Here is a 9,210-nt window from a genome sequence, read left to right as displayed (position 1 = left end):
TCTTGTTTACTAAAAACTGTATTAAAATCCCCCATCATTATTATTTCTTTATACTTCCTTACAATATTTCTTAAAACATTAAAAAACTCTTTCTTTTCCTTCTCCTCCACTGGTGCATGTACATTTACTAAAATCAAATCTCTTCCTTCATACTTTGTCTCAACTACCATACACTTCCCCAACCTGTCCTTATACACAATTTTACTCACTTTAAAAACATCATCCTTCATTAAAAAAGCCACACCTGTTCCAAACCTCCCATCTCCATTATTATATAAAATACCACCATCCCATCTCTTTTTAAAATCAATCACAACATTTTCTCTCCAGTTTGTTTCTTGTAGTACAATAATATCTTCCCTTTTACATTTTTCTTTAACTTTTTCAAATTTTCCAATGTACAACAGTCCCCTTGCATTAAAAGTAACACAACTTAAAAACATTAAAAGAAATACAAATAAATACTTAAAAACCCTTATTCACCATTGTCTCCCTCCAAGCCTCTTAACACATCATATCTGTTAGTTTCTGTCATTATTTTTTTCCTTGCACCTTCCAAATTTGGTTTTACCTTCAATGTTCTTCTTCTTCTTTGTCCTCTCCCCCCTCTGTCTTTGTCCATGTTGTCTAACTTTATTTCTTCTTCACTGTCTGTTTCTTTATTTTGATCCATCCTTCCATGTTCACCTCTCTCCACGTCCTCCATAAAAGTATTAAAACTGTCCGATATTTCCATTCAAGTCCATTGAGTGTCCTGCTCCGTTGTCTGTTCATCATTTTTACTGTTGTCTTTTTTACTTTCTCCTTCCTCTCCGTTGCTCTGTCCTTCTTCCTCTTGCCGTTCATCAGTTTGTCAATCTTCCTCGTTGTTTCCTTCATGCATCTGTCCGCCCACCTGTTTTCCCCTTCCTCCTTCCTCTTCCTCCATCCAGCATTCACATTTATTTAAAAACTCTTGACACTCCGGGCACCTAACCGCATTGCAATCCCTTGCAAAGTGTCCCCTCTCCTCACATTTTTAGCACGTAAATGTCGGGCATTCTTTTAGCAAGTGGTCCATGCTCATGCACAGCCTACAGGTTTTCACCTGATGGCTGTGCATCACCCGGAAGTACTGCTGCCCCTCGGTTGTCTCAAGCCTCGTGCTGTAAGGCAGGGATGCCACCTCCTTGAGGAAACGGACTTTAAGGAACCTTGTCCCATCCTCGATATCAGTGCCCGGGTAGCATCTTCTCTTAACTTTAGATATGGGATCAACTCCCCATCCCTCCAATTTCTGTAAAATTTATTTGTCTTCCAGGTAGATGGGCAGGTGCATGAAGGAAACAACATAATCACGGTTTTGCAAGCTTTTCACTTCACAGTCCATACCTTTTATTCTTAGTCCATCCATTATTTTGTCACACATGTCTTCTTTTTCCATTGTAAGTTCAAATTCCTTTGCTTGTCTCAGTCTTAATGCTAAAATTTTTCCATGTCCACATTGTTCTGTAACTGCTTTAATAATGTCCTCCGCTCTCACTTCATCCACATTTTCCACATTTACAATCACTGTAGCTTCTTTCAAATATTTTCTTTCAACAAACTTTTCTCTTACTTCATGATTTCCATTTCCAGCTCGTAGACGTTTGTCCAGTCCAGTGTCGTTTGCCATTCGTGTTCCTCGTGCCAGTCCAGTGTCGTTTGCCTTTCGTGTTCATCGTGCCAGTCCAGTGTCGTTTACCATGCTTGTCTCTCCAGCCAGTCCATTGTCGTTTGCCATTAATCGATCCATTTTATAACAAAAAAAAGGGGGGATAACCACCCTCCAGTCAGCAAAAGCTGCTGTTAGGTGGTTAAAAAACTTTCAAACAAAAAAACAAACAAACAAACAAAAAACACTCACTAAAAAAACTCAAAACAAAAAAACAAACAAAGATGTGGGAGAGCCTTCCTCTCCCAACTACTGCCAACTCACTTCCTGTTGACTCAACAGCGCCCTCAGAGTGGTATGGCCGTAAGCGAAATCTGCTGCCAAGAGTGGGCTACTTAAGGTATTCAGACACTCTTTTTTTTTTTTTTTTTTTTTTTAAACCAAAAATGCTTACAGCACCTGGTATTCCCAGGCGGTCTCCCATCCAAGTACTAACCAGGCCCGACCCTGCTTAGCTTCCGAGATCAGACGAGATCGGGCGTTCTCAAAGTGGTATGGCCGTAAGCGAAATCTGCTGCCAAGAGTGGGCTATTTAAGACATTCTTTATACTTTCAGAAAAACATAAAGCTTACAGCACCTGGTATTCCCAGGCGGTCTCCCATCCAAGTACTAACCATGCCCGTCTCTGCTTAGCTTCCGAGATCAGACGAGATCGGGCGTGCTTTTTTTTTATTTTATTTTTTTTTTTTTATCAAAAAGTACAAAAGTAATATTTACATAACTCAACTGATCATTACATTCCAAACTCACATTAAACTTGAATACATAACTTTTGCAACTCTCAAAAAACAATCAATCATAAATATCAAACATTTTTTTTAACTCAAAACATACCTTTTCAAAACCTTTTCACATTAACATAGAATACATATATTTTGAAGCATTCAAAAGAAGTCACAAACAAAAATATCAAACATTTTCTTAACTTCAACTCAAACCATGCCTTTTCAAAATTTTAGGCTTAATCCTTCTTTTATACATATAAATCCTCCTTCTTCTATAAATGCCTTTTCAAATTCTTCCTTACTTAGGTATTTCCACATCATGTACACATTTTTCCTCACAGCATTTTCAAATATTTCAGTTACATTCACTTTTTTCCTATCAAAATATGCCATGTTCCTCCTCACCCATATTGCATACCTTGCATGACTCAACATTAAATTCCACAAATTTACCTTTTTTTCTTTGTAATTTACCAAATCACCAAATAAAAACATTTTTTTCCATTCATTTCCCGCTGGCTCTTTACCCAATCCATCTTTTATCATCTTTTTTATTTTTCCATGAAAGTCCTCAAGTTCCTTGCACTCCAGGAAAATATGCATCAGAGTTTCTGGCTCTGTCTCACATACATCACATACTCTGCTTACATTTTTATTTATTTGATGAATTACCACTTTTGAATATATCCTATTGTGTGTCAGTTTAAAATCCTAGTCTAATCCATTGTATTTTATATTTAAATTGCTCCATACTGTTTTTTCTTTCCAATCAGGAAACAGTCTTGGCCACACTGCCTCTGATGCAGGGGCTTTGATTTCTTTCTTTACCATTATTTTATATACTGTTTTTACATTTATTTCCCGCAATAATTTTTTCCCCTCATTTTCAACAATATACATTTCAGGCATTCCCCAATCCCCCACTTTAGTGGTTTCTCTTTCAATCCTTTCCACCCACTTCTCCGGCAAGCTTTTTTTTATATTTTCACATTCACAGTCCACTTTTTCTTTCTCAATTTCATCACTCCACCCCACCACACAGTCATATATTGCCCTATTTGGCATAAAACCCTTTACATATTCATATGCCAAGTCTTTTTCTTTCCTTACACCCGCTGTCATGAACAGTCTGTTATATAACATTTTCCCTCCCCTCTTAATTCTCGGGTTCAGGAATATTGGCTGGTTGTGAATTTGGTTTATGTTCTCACATTCATATTTTACATTCTCCACAAATTCAGCCCATGCAGTAAACACTTCTTGGTAATACAATGGCAATTTTTCAATCATTGTCTTTTTTAATGCCATGAACACTCCCTCCTCCCCACATCCTCCACCTTCTTTTAGGTATTTTCTCATATACCCCTTCCATGCATATTCTACCTTATCACATAAATACTTTTTCATTGTTTTGACTCTTATTGCCTTCCTTTTAGTGCCCAAATCTGTCAGCCTTAAACCTCCCTCACTATAATCTGCTTTTAAAGTTTTTGCAGATATTTTCACCCCTTTCCCTCCCCACACAAAAGTATTTACAGTTTCTTTTATTCTATTTAAAACCCAATCCGGCAAGTCAATTACTCCTATCACATAATTGCACTTGGTTAATAAGGGAATTTGCAACTACCACCTTACCTCTTAATCTTAACTCCCTTAGCCTCCAAAACTGTAGCACTTGTTTGATTTTATTTAGCACTCCCGCCCATGTAGCATCTCTTGCCTCTTTAGCATTCCCTCCTATGTTTACCCCTAAAATCTTTATAAAATCTTTCGTTATTTTGAAAGGAACTTCTATCCCTTCTACCTCCTCTCGCCCTATGCTCATTATTTCCGATTTTCCCACATTTATTTTTGCCCCTGACGCTTCCCCATATTTTCCCATCTGTTTTCTGATTTTATTTATGCTCTCTATATCTCTGACTGTAAAAGTTGTGTCATCTGCATATTGATGAATTACACTCATTAACCCATTTGGCATCTCAATACCTTTTATTCCTTTATCCTTTTTGATTAGTGTTGCCAGCGGCTCGGCTGTTATCGAGTACAGAATTGCTGACAGCGGGCATCCTTGTCTAACTGACCTTTCCAAATGAAAAGGGTCAGTTAAAACCCCATTTACTTTTACGCAACCTTTAACATTTGCATATATTAATCTTATCCACTTTTTCATCCTGTCCCCAAACCCAAATCTCCCCATTGTCTGCTCTATAAAACCATGTTCTACCCTGTCAAACGCCTTATTTAAATCTATAGATAAAATCAAACCACCCTTCCCATCTTTCCCCATCCCTTCTACTACATCCCTTATTGTACAAATTGTATCGGTTATGTCCCTCCCTTTTATGCTGTAAGCTTGGCTTGGTGATACTATTGACCCTGCTACCTCTTTTATCCTGTTTGCCAGTATTTTTGTCAGTATTTTGTAGTCTGTGTTTAGTAGACTTAAAGGTCTATAATTTTCTAACTTCAGTGGACTTCCTTTATTTTTATATAATATTGTAATTATTCCTAACCCCATTGACTCAGGCATCTCCCCATTCTCTTCCATTCTCCTAAAAACCGTCCCCAATATTGGCGCTATTAACTCTTCAAAGGTTTTATAAAATTCATGCGTTAAGCCATCTGAGCCTGGACTTTTATTCTTTTTTGTCTGCTTTATCGCTTCTTTTATTTCTTCAATACTTATGTCTTTTTCACATATGTTTTTCTCGTCTTCGCTTAACCTTGCATCCACAGTATTCAACACTTCCTCCATACTTTCCTGTTTTACCCCTTCTTTTTTAAACAACTTCTTATAAAATGTTTCTGCTTCTTTTATTATTTCCACATAATCGGTAACCTTCTCACCTTTCTCATTTTCCAGTTCTATTATATGCTTTTTCCTTTGTTTTTTCTTTTCTAAGTTTAAAAAGAATTTTGTACTTCTTTCCCACTCTAGCACATACTGCGCTCTACTTCTTATTATTGCGCCCTTGCTTTTTTCCTTTTCATAATATTCTATTTCTGCTTTTATCTGCTCATACCTCTCTTTACTTTGCTCTGGATTTCTCTCTATTTTTTCCGCTTCCCTCTTCATCTCATTTTCCAAATCCTCTGCTTTACTCCTTCTCATAAAATCTCTTTGCTTTGCATACCTAATGCTTCTTTTCTTAATTTTCCCTTTCAATATTTCCCACCATTCACATACATTTTCATCAAATAAATCATTTTGCATTTCATAATGTATACATTTTCTGATGTTCTCTTTGTATGCCTCTTCCTTTAAAAGTTCTGCATTCAAACACCACATTCCCATGTGTCCCATACCCTTCTCCTCCCTAGTTACACCCACCCTTACCACCATCATAGCATGGTCACTTATTCCCACAAACTTGTATTTCACATTTTTCACATATTTTAACATTTCTCTTTTCGTTAAACATAAGTCTATGTGGCTTTGCTTCAACACCCCCATCACCAATTGTCTTCTAGAGAACTCTTTTTTGTACGGGTTCTCTTCCCTCCATACATCAACCACGTCCTCATTTTGCATCCAGTCAGTTAAAAACTTTCTTGACACATCAGACTTAAAGTTTGCACTACTTGATGCGTCAAGTCTTGTGCACCACACATTAAAGTCGCCAACCACTATACAACTCCCTTTGCACAAAGGTTTCATTTCTTTAAAAACCTCTCTCCTCTCCGTTTCAATGTTCGGTGCATAAATGTTTATCAACCTAAAGAGTTGGTTGTGAAACATAAAATAAATCACTAGCAATCTCCCATTGCCATCCTTGTATGCTTGCTTCACATTATTTATTCAATCTCCTTTAATCAAAGTTGCCACTCCACGGGCTTTTGCATTCCCATGATTGACATAGATGTCTCCTTCCCATCTCTTTCTTATATTATCCATTATTTCGTCAGACCAATGGCTCTCTTGCAAACAGAGTACCTCCGCTTTTAAACATCCCTTTATATTTTCAAACTTACTTTCGTCTCTTAATCCATTGCAATTTAAACAGGCAATGTTCATAAGGCCCCACATAACAAGTATCATCGTTTTTTGAATTATCTCCCCCATTTTGATTAATCCAGGCACTTACTTTCTGCGGTATGCTCCTCCGTTTCTTTCTTCTTTCTTTTCCTTCTCACTCTCTTTCCATCGCTTGTATCCATCTCCTCGTCCTGGCTTGCCATTGGGCTCTCTGTGACCTCTTTCCCTTCTCCACCTCCCTTTGCCTGGAGCTTTTCGCACTTCCCTTCCACACTGTCCTCCTCCTCCTGGCTCTCAGAGTGGTATTGCCGTAAGCAAAATCTGCTGCCAAGAGTGGGCTATTTAAGACATTCTTTATACTTTCAGAAAAAAACATAAAGCTTACAGCACCTGGTATTCCCAGGCGGTCTCCCATCCAAGTACTATCCAGGCCCGACTCTGCTTAGCTTCCGAGATCAGACGAGATCGGGCGTGCTTTTTTTTTATTTTTTATTTTTTTATTTTTTTACTAAGAAATTTCAATCATTAAAATACAATACAATAAATAATACAATAAAAATCACATATCATCTTTACATCACAAATCTCCTTTACATCACATTTCTCCTTTACATCACATTTCACACATTTACCTTACATCATACATTTACATAAATAATTCATAAATCTCCTTCACTCCCCGGCAGCTTCCACATTAGATCCTTTAAAACACAACAAACTTGTGGAGTAAAAACACGATAAAAAGCATCCAACATATTTTCACATTTAAAATACTCATAAAGTCTTTCCATGTACACTTCTGTTTTCCTTTTAAACACATTCCAAACATCCAACACAATTATTTCTTTTTTCGCCACAATTCTTCTCTCCCATATTGCACTTTTCATCAACATCAGCCACAGATTTATAAACGTTTTGTTTCGACACTTCTTTTCCCATCCAAACATCACCACTCTGTTCCATTCCATTCCATTTTCATCCCAATCCACAGTCAATTCTTTAACCACACATTTACACTTCTTTAAAAAATCCTCCAGTTCTTTACAATATAAAAACATATGTAAAATCCATTCTTCCTTTTCTTGGCACACTTTACACATTGCATTTTGTGCCATCCCGATTTTATTTAAAATAGACTCAGTAAAAACCACTTTATGTCTTATAAAATAATCCAAACTTTCTAACATTCTGACTGTCTCTACACATTTTCCCCTCATGTTTCTCCATATACTTTCTTCTTTTAAATCTTTGAATTTCTCCACCCAGTACTTATTTACAATTGGTTCCTTAAAAACACCATCTCTAAAAACACAATAAAACATTTTTACAGTACATTCTTTAAAATCACACAATTTTTCCCCCAGTTTCACATAAATGTTCTTTTCTTTTGGCTCTTCTTCCATACACTCTATTCTTTTAATCCAGTCTTTTGGGATCGCGTGTTTAATGATGTCTTATTTGTTTGTTATTTCTTGATTGCTGTATTCTTCTTTTGCTATTTCCATTGCGTCAATGACATATTGTGTTGGTAAAAAAACCCTCTTTAAACTCATATAAAACATTACAAACTCACTCTCGTTATCCCCACTTCCATCAATTTCTTAAAAAAATATCTCTTTCCCTTGTTTTAAAATATTGCTATTTAAGAACAGAGGTTGATTTAAAATGCTTTCTCTCCCATGTGGATCATACTCAACTTTTGCTAAAAACTTTCCCCAAGCACTAAAATTTCTCTATAAAAACCAGGTAATCCTTCTGTCATCCAAATTTTTGTTTTCATCCATAAAATTCCATTTCCCATGTTAAAACCACCACATCTATTTAAAAAGTATTCCATTGTCTTCTTCCACTCAGTTTTGTTTTCTTCATTTAGGTATTTCTTAACAATTTTAACTCTCAAAGCATGTTTTCGTTGTTCCACATCCATTAAACCTAAGCCTCCCTTTTCCACCGCTCCTAAAATTGTGTTATGTGCAATTCTAGCTAGCTTCCCCTCCCATAAAAAGTCAAGAAAACATTTCTTCAACCTCTGTTCTGTCCATAACGGCATTTCAGACACATATAAAATATACCAAAGCTTAGAAACCATTAAAACATTCAATATTAAAACCTTTCCCTTCAAGTTTAAAGTTCTTAATTTCCAAAAATTTAACCTCCTCTCTATATCTGTAACTAGTTGCTCCCACATTTCATCTCTCACTTTCCTTTCATTCTTCCCCATTAAAACTCCTAAAATCCTCATTTCTTCCACTTCTTTAAAATTAAAACAATCCGTTAAAACCATAGCTCTACCAAATCTCATATATACTGTTTTATCCTCATTTACTTTACTTCCAGACCCTCTACAATACTCCTTTACAACATTCATTACTTCTTTAACACTCCCTTTTCCCTTTACAATTATCGTCGTATCATCAGCATATTGAAAAACTTTCCCCTCAGCCTTATTTTCCTCAATTTCAATCCCTGTTATTCCCTCTTTTTCTCTAATCGCCAATCCTAAAGGTTCTGAAACAAGTGAATATAATAATGCCGAAAGCGGACAACCCTGCCTAATTGAACGTGTGATTTTAAAACAGTCTGTTAAAAACCCATTACATTTAACCCTTGTTAGTGCTCCCTTATATAAAATCTCAATCCATTTAATAAAATTCTCACCAAAACCAAAACTCCTTAAAACCTCAAATAAATATCTGTGCTCAACCCTATCAAACGCTTTTTCAAAATCCAAACTAATTACATATCCTTCTTCATTTTTTTCTTTCATGTACCATATTGTATCTCTTATACTCATCGTTATGTCGGCTATATCTCT

General features: G+C 36.2%; 1 non-coding gene across 1 annotated transcript; it reads right to left on the bottom strand.

Annotated features, from left to right (window-relative positions):
* Positions 1 to 2,080: 2,080 nt before the first annotated feature.
* Positions 2,081 to 2,199, bottom strand: LOC137005573 (5S ribosomal RNA). The gene has a single exon (XR_010892323.1). It is a non-coding gene; the product is annotated as a 5S ribosomal RNA (ribosomal RNA).
* Between the last annotated feature and the right edge of the window lie 7,011 nt (positions 2,200 to 9,210).

The sequence above is a fragment of the Chanodichthys erythropterus genome, chromosome 17 (genome assembly GCF_024489055.1).
Source record: "Chanodichthys erythropterus isolate Z2021 chromosome 17, ASM2448905v1, whole genome shotgun sequence".
NCBI classification, from domain to species: Eukaryota; Metazoa; Chordata; class Actinopteri; order Cypriniformes; family Xenocyprididae; genus Chanodichthys; species Chanodichthys erythropterus.
Note: the sequence above shows the minus strand (reverse complement) of the source record. Positions and strands in the feature narration are given on the sequence as shown.